Source organism: Vulpes vulpes, chromosome 14 (assembly GCF_048418805.1).
Source record: "Vulpes vulpes isolate BD-2025 chromosome 14, VulVul3, whole genome shotgun sequence".
NCBI lineage: Eukaryota > Metazoa > Chordata > Mammalia > Carnivora > Canidae > Vulpes > Vulpes vulpes.
Window position 1 is genome coordinate 68068200 of NC_132793.1, and position 8654 is coordinate 68076853.

General features: G+C 35.6%; 1 pseudogene; it reads left to right on the forward strand.

Moving 5' to 3' along the window:
• The first annotated feature begins 2480 nt into the window (after positions 1-2480).
• Positions 2481-3046, forward strand: LOC112915615 (large ribosomal subunit protein uL6 pseudogene; annotated as a pseudogene).
• Positions 3047-8654: the final 5608 nt, after the last annotated feature.

Consider the following 8654-nt stretch of genomic DNA (forward strand, 5'->3'; position numbering starts at 1 on the left):
CAGCGGTTTGGCGCCTGCCTTTGGCCCAGGGCGCGATCCTGGAGACCCAGGATCGAATCCCACGTCGGGCTCCCGGTGCATGGAGCCTGCTTCTCCCTCTGCCTGTGTCTCTGCCTCTCTCCCTCTCTCTCTCTCTCTGTGACTATCATAAATAAATAAAAATTAAAAAAAAAAGAAAAAAAGAAAGCCAACTAATCATGAGAAAACAACCACAAAACAAGTAAGTAATGAAATGGCAATTAAAACATACCTATCAATAATTACTTTGAATGTAAATGTGCTAAATGCTTCAATCAAAAGAATAGGGTGATAGAATGGATTAAAAACAAGACCCATCCATATGCTGCCTACAAGGGACTCATTTCACACCTAAAGACAGGCAGATTGAAAGTGAAGGGCTGGGGGTGCATTTATCAAGCACATGGGTATGGAAGAAAGTCAGGCTAGCAATACTTAGATTGGACAAAAAATAAAGCCGTATGTGGAAAACACACAGCAAACATCATTTTCAATATTGAAAAACTGAGAGCTTTCTCCCTAAGATCAGGAACAAGACAAGGATATTCACTCACCACTTTTATTCAACATAGTACTGTTAAAGCTTAGCCACAGCAACCAGATAAGAAAAAGGAATAAAAGGCATCCAAATCGGTAAAGAAGAAGTAAAACTTTCACTATCTGCAGATGACATAATATTATATATAGAAAACCCTGAAGACTCCATCAAAAAACTCCACAACTGATAAATGAGTTTAATAAGTCACAAGATACAAAATCAATGTACAAAAATCCATTGTATCTCTATTCACAAATAATGAAGCAACAGAAAGAAAAATTAAGAAAGCAATCTCATTTACAATTGCCCCCAAAATAATAAAATACTTGGCAATAAACTTGCCCAAGGAGATGAAACACCTGTACTCTGAAAACTGTAAGACATTGTTGAAAGAAATCAAAGATGACACAAGCACATGGAAAGATATTCCACACTCATGGATTGGAAGAACAAATATTGTTAAAATGTGTATACTACCCAAAGTAAACTACAGATTAATGCAATTCCTATCAAAATATCAACAGTATTTTTCATAAAAATAGAAAAAATAATCTTAAAATTTTTGTATGGAACCACAAAACACCATGAACAGCCTAAAAAATCTTGAAAAAGAAAAACAAAGATAGAAGCATCACAATTCCAGATTTCAAGTTATACTACAAACTGTAGTAATCAAAGCAGTACGGTACTAGCACAAAAATAGACACAGAGATCAATGGAACAGGATAGAAAACCCAGAAACCCATGATTATATGGTCAATTAATCTTCAACAAAAGAGATAAGAATATGCAATGAGAAAAAAAAACAGTCTCTTCAAAAAATGATGTTGGGAAAACTTGACCACTTTCGTTCACCATAGACACAAATGAACTCAAAATGGACTAGAAACCTAAATGTGAGACCTGAAATGGTAAAAATCCTAGAAGACAGCACAGGCAGTAATTTCTCTGACATCAACAATAGAAACATTTTTCTAGACATGTCTCCTCAAACAAGGGAAATAAAAGCAAAAATAAACTATTAGGACTACATCAAAATAAAAAGCTTCTGCACAGCAAAGAAACAAATGACAAAACTAAAAGACAACATACTGAATGGGAGAAGGTATTTGCAAATGATATATTTAATAAAGGGTTAGTATCCAAGATTTATAGAGAACTAATAAAACTCAACACCTAAAAACCAAAAAATCCAATTAAAAAATAAGCAGAAGACATTAACAGGCATTTCTCAAAAAAGACATCCAGATGGCAAATAGACACATGAAAAGATGTTCAACATCACTCATCATTAGGAAAATGCAAATCAAAACTACAATTAGATATCACCTCATGACTGTTAGAATGGCTGAAATCAACAACACACGTAACAACAAGGCTTGGCAAGGATGTGGAGGGAAAGGACCCCCTGATGCACTGCCAGCAGGAATGTGAACTGGTGCAGCCACTGTGGAAAACAGTATAGAGGTTCCTCAAAAAATTAAAAATAGAACTACCCTATAGTCCAGTAATCCTGCTATTGGGTATTTACCCAAAGAATACAAACCCACTAATTCAAAAGCATACATGCACCCCTATGTTCATTTCAGCTTTACTTATAATAGCCAAACTATATATATAATTCAGTGATAAAAAAGAATGAAATCCTGCCATTTGCAACAACATGGATGGAGCTAGAGAGTATAATGCTAAGTGAAAGAAGTCAGTCAGAGAGAGACAAATACCCTATGATTTCACTCAATACATGGAATTTAAGAAACAAAACAAATAGACAAAGGGATATATATAGAGAGAAACTAAGAAACAGACTCAACTATAGAGAACAAACTGGTGGTTACAAGAGGGGAAGTGGGTGTAGGGATGGGTGAAATAGGTGAAGGGGATTAAGAGTACACTTATTGTTTTTGCCCCACCTACTGTGAGAATGAAGACCATTCTTGGCAATCAGACTGTTGACATTCCAGAAAATGCCAACATCACTCTTAAGGGAGGACTTGCTGTTAATGTGAAGGGCCCCAGAGGGACCCTATGAAGGGATTTTAATCACATCAACGTAGAACTCAATCTCCTCAGAAAGAAAAAGAAGACACTCCGAGTTGACAAATGGTGGAGAAAGGAATTGGCTATTGTTCGCACTAGTTGTAGTCAAGTGCAGAACATGATCAAGGGTGTTACCCTGGGCTTCCGTTACAAGATGAGATCTGTGTATGCTCACTTCCCCATCAATGATGTTATTCAGGAGAATAATTCTCTTGTTGAAATCCAAATTTCTTGGGTGAAAAATGTATCTGCAGGGTTCAGATGAGGCCAGGTGTTGCTTGTTCAAACCCAGAAAGATGAGTTAACTCTTGAAGGAAGTGATATTGAACTTGTATCAGACTCAGCTACTTTGATCTAGGAAGCCACAAGAGTTAAAATAAGGATATCAGAAAATTTGGGGGTGGTACCTATGTTTCTGATAAAGGAACAGTTCTTCAGGCTGATGAATAAGATCTAAGCTTTCTAGCTACAGAAACAGCAAGATGCCAGATGATTTTTTTTCAGACTTATTTGTAATATTTTAAAGATGCAATAAAAACTGTATTGAAGGGGATCCCTGGGTGGCTTAGCAGTTTAGCCCTGCCTTTGGCTCAGGGCATGATCCTGGAGTCCTGGGATTGAGTCCCACATCAGACTCCCTGCATGGAGCCTGCTTCTCCCTCTGCCTGTGTCTTTGCCTCACTCTCTCTCTGTGTCTTTCATGAATAAATAAATAAATAAAATCTTAAAAAAAACTGTACTGAATTGGGGGTAAATAAAAGAGTACTTATCATGATCAGCACAGAGTAATGTATAGAACTGTTGATCCACTACAATGTACACCGGAAACTAATATAACACTGTATGTTATCTGTACTGTAATTAAAATTAAAAAGTTAAAAAGAATTAGATATATTTCTGTGATATAGTGTATTTTAAAATGAAAAAATACAGTATCTACACTAAATGCAGCTGCCCTGAAAATTACCATTGAAAATGTAGCTATAAAATGAAATAAAAATGAAATAATAATGCAAAAAAAAAAAAGAGGAGAGGAAGAAGAAGAAGAAGAAGAAGAAGAAGAAGAAGAAGAAGAAGGAAGAAGAAGAAAATGAAAAATGTTAAGGATTATTATTGCATGATTTTTAAAATCATTTTTGAAATTCAAAATATTTTTAAATTGAACTTTCTGCATCTTAGGTCTTTTAATGATTCCACCATATTGGCAGTCGACTGATATATGGATTTTTTGGAGTATGAGGTTTTTAATGTATTAATATTCTTTACTTTTTAGATATAAAAGCAGAATGCATGATTAGGGGAATATATTTTACATTTTGATGACAGAATAAATTATGTGGACTGAATTAAACTTTGGGGGCTCATGACTTAAGTATTATTTAAAAGTCTTCTCTAGAATTACTTTAATTGGTTATGAGTTCTCAGAAATAAAGAATGGCCTTGAAAATATAATCACTAAGCTATCAATTTTAAATATTTATTTTAATTATTTAAAGAAAAAACTATCTTTTTCTCTGCCTCAAAATCCTTCATGTAATCAAGCAGAGGCTCTCCTATTTCATGTGCTAGGTACCGTAGGAAGCTCATGTAGTGGACATCCCTGCTGCTCACCTGTATTTCCAGCTCTCCTCCCCTTCTGGCACATGAGAGCATTATGCTTTTCCACATCCTTGAATTTAGATGTGATTATGTGGCTTGTTTTGGCTAATGTGCAGAAGAGAAGTGCACCACTTGGTGTTTTCTCTTTTTTTCTGTTGGCCTAGGAGAGTACATGTTTCATATGGTAAGTGCTTCAGACAGTCATCCGTGGAGGACAGGTTTCCAGGACCTGCAAACTCAGGAGGAGCAAGAAGTAAAGTTTGTTGCGTTATTCACGGAGACTTGAGGGTTATTGGTTACTTCAGTGTAATCAAGGTCATCAGATTATAGTTGGTAAATCAAAAAGGTGGTTAAGACAAAGAATCTTTAACAGACTGCTTATATAAGTCTAAAAATTCTTTTTTGTTTATAATAAGTAGATATATATAGAATAATATTTTTGTTCTTAGCCAACTTGTCTTTGATTATGAATTTGCCAACTGGAGTTCCATACTGTCTTTTGCTCGTTACCACATAGATCATAATTTATATGTATGGGATTTTCCTCAGAGCAAGGATCTAAAGACAGAGGGAACTGACCTGAGTGCAGAATGTTCTGGCTTTTTACATTGCCCCCTTGCAAATGTTTTACAGTTGTGTCTCTTAATAAACCTACTTTAGCGTTTAGGTGAGGAGAACTAAGGGGTACAAACTTCCAGTTATAAAATAAGTAAGTCATGAGGATAGAAACACAGCATAGGAAACATAGACAATAATATTGTGATAACGTTGTATGGTGACAGATGGTAACTACACTTATCATTGTGAACTTATATAATATAGAGATTGTCAAATCACTGTGTTTTACACCTGAAATTAATATAACATTGTATGTCAACTATACATCAATTAAAAAACACAGACACTTAAAAAATATAAGCCTACTTGGATGGCACTTTTTTACAGAGATTTACCTTTATTAAGTCTTTCTAAAACAACCTCCTTAGATTTCATAACAAACACCTGCCATTTTCACACTCCTATTTATCAGTTTATGTGGTATTTAATTAAATTATATAATTCTAATAACAAGTATAAATGGTAGAAAAAATTAGGAATCAACATAAATGTTTCTTAACAAGCATGTAATTCATTTGGCTAGAGTAGAGGACGAGAGAATCCTAGAGAATAGCCTACTGGTCATGAGTTTCGATACAGAAAGAATCAGTGTGGCCTTTTACATTGGAGCCTGCAGAGTCAGTGTATATTGGACATAAATCTGGTGTATCATCTCAGGCTTTCTAAATGACCGTCCTCCTTTTCTTTCTTAGGCAGCACCCATTAACACCGAGGCACCTTTCCTTTTGGGAAAGAAATTTGAGGGCTTCACATAGCTAGGAAATGGTGGAGCCAAAATTCTAACCCAGACAGGTTGACTCCTAACCAGAAGAGAGGACAGGAAAATACTCAAATGGAGCCTGAGGCACATGATAGAAATAGGATAGCCTGGGTAGGAATGCTGATGCCAGATCAGAGGCTGTCTAAACAATTGCTCAGAATTAAGCAGCTTCCAGGTAAAGTAAATCAGAGCTAGCTAGTATAAACCTGCTCCTTCTGAAAGAGCCCATTTCTACTTTTTATCATAATTTCTGGAGATGGCTAGATTTTTCAAATTTTATTATGTCATTTATCCAATAATTCAACAAATATTTAATAAGCGTCTGCCCAGCCATGGGAAATTATAGGCACTGTGGATATACAGAGATAATGAAGGTACAGCCCAAATATTAAGAAATTCACAGGCTGGTAGAGAAGACTGACAAATACTCAAAAAATTATAATAGAATAACAGTAAACATGGGATATGAGGAGCACAGAGGAGCATATCAAACCCCTTGTCTGTAGCTAGAAGAATGGAAAGACATCCCAAAGACAACAAAGAAGAGCAGAGTCCTGAGCCCTGGACATCATTTTTCCAGGAGAAAAGGGAAGGAAAGGACATTTTAGGCAGAAGGAACAGCACATGACAAGAAATGGAATCATGAATATAGTGCATTCCAGAAACAGCTGATCACATGATGGATTTAGAGTATGGCCAGAGGGGCCATATAATTCACCCACAAAACCAGGATGATACTTTTGAAAGTGAAAAGCGGTGCTTTTCATAATTGCTCTGGGTCAACAGGAACAAACAGGCAGTGTCCCAGGTAAATTAGGATGTTTGGTGACCCTGAGTGAGGAGGCCACAGAATGGAAGGGGTTTAGACTTGAATAAAAGTTAGATGGTCAGAGGCAGAGTGACTATGTTCAGTCAATTATTTTGCTGGCAATTTCCTCATCTGTAAAATGGTAAATTTTGTCCTTGTAGGTTTGTGCTATGACTATATAACACATATAGTGTAACTAGTATAGGTGCTAGTATAGTCCACGCCCACTAACTATTGTTTCCCTGGTGTCTACTCCCACCATAGGACAAAAAAGGAGGATAGTCTGGAAGATTAGTCAAGTATTAGATTTCCAAAGATATTTTATATCATGCAAAGAAATTTGAATTTCAACCTGAAAAAAAATAGAGAAGTTATCCAATCATATTTGCACTTTAAAAATAAGAGTTTGGGAGCAATGCTTGAAATGTGTATCAAGGCAGTGGGTCATATTGAGAAACTCCTGATGACCTCTGGCACCACAAAACCTTAAGATCTTCATCTTTTTGGATGAGAATAACCCTGAAACACAGACTCATGTTTAAATAGTTTATTTGGCAGGTCCCAGAAAATACCCTAGTGGGGAAGCGGGGCAGGGAAAGGAAGGCATTCGGAAAGCGTGTGGGGGCAACAGGGCCCTTAATCCACTAGAGAACTCTGGGTAATGTATAGAACACATGCCTCAGAGGGGGCTCAGGTGTTTGCACAGCATCATGTGAGGGCTACACAGGAGGGCCATTAATTCTTAGACATTTCCAATCTGCTACAAGCAAAAAAAGAACAGGCCTTACTGGTCAGGAAAGCCCTCAGGTAAAGAGATGCTGGCAGTTGTTAAGTCAGGTCAATGTGTACATGGAAGTGGTCAAGGCTGGAGGCACAAGTAACAGAGGCATCTGCCATTTGTGGAAGGTCTGGCTTTAGAAAAGTAGAGTAGAAGAAGGGAATAAATAAATGCAAACCTCACATATAAGTCAGCAAATTAACTGTGTCGAAATTTATTGTTCCAATATAAAATGGCCAATTTGATTTTTTAAATTTCTCATTGAGTTGAGTTGATTTTGTTTCCTCTAGGCCAAAGCTTTATTGCCAATGAAATGTAAAAGAAAGAAAGAAAGACTTTATTACCTGATTTTAATTATTGTAAAATTACTGATGAGATTATTTGGAGCTTTTCAAGGTGGTTCATTTTTCCAGACTTAGGAAAATTTAAAGAAAAAGAAAAGAAAGGAAGAAAGGATCTCAAGGAAGGAAAGAAGGAAAAAAGAAAAAAAAAAGAATTAATTAATTAATTAATTAACTAATTAATTAATTTCTTGTAGTTCCCTGATACTACAGAAGGATATACCTGGACAGAGAGAATCTAAATAAACTTCCCATGATTGTTGAATGAGGTGTAGAAAAATCTGGAAAGAACATTTTCTGCCTTGGCCTCTTCTTTGCTCCTTTACCTCCTCAGCTGTGTCTAACTCAACTAGAAGACCAATATAAACTGAACTGTCATATGGTGCTCTTTCTAAAGTGACATGGTAGATTTCTTAATATTTGGGCTTATTTTTAAGGTAGACACCTCATATTTTCACATAGGTGGAAGTTAATGCTATCTTTATCTCATAAAAAGTGGAAACTGAGACTCAGAGACTTTTCTTGTTTAAGGTAATGCAGCAAATTTTTAATAGATTCAAGAGTACAATTCAAGATCTTTTTTTCTCTCTTATATGTTATTTCTTTTTACACAAATACACCTATTTTCTGGTTATTTAGGAGATATTTATGTACGTTTGTGTATATATAAAGTAGATAATGTGATCTAAACATAGAGATTGCTTTCATAAAATATATTTTACTGGAGATAGAGGGACTCCAACATAATTTGACCTTCTTGTATTTAAACTGGGTGCCAAGAAAATTGGCAAAAGTAAAAAAAAAATGTTTTTCCTCTTTACATATTGTGCTCTGTAGTAACTCAAATACTTTACATACAGAATGATGTTGCCTTCTATAACTAATATAGTGATATAAAATCCAGTGTGGTTAAACCGTAATAACTTTGAATGAATACATAATTGAAGTTATACACAGAAAAGTTTGGCCAACAAAGAATAATTTTCAACACCAGAACAGCTAGCTGGTCTTTGAATAGTCAAGGGAGGAAAGAGAATCCAATTATTACATTCCCAACATAGTATTTAGTGGAGAATCAAAGCTTTATAGGCTCATAATTTATAATTGTCTCATGCAAAAAAAATCATGAAAATTATACTTGTGAGAAAATTCAG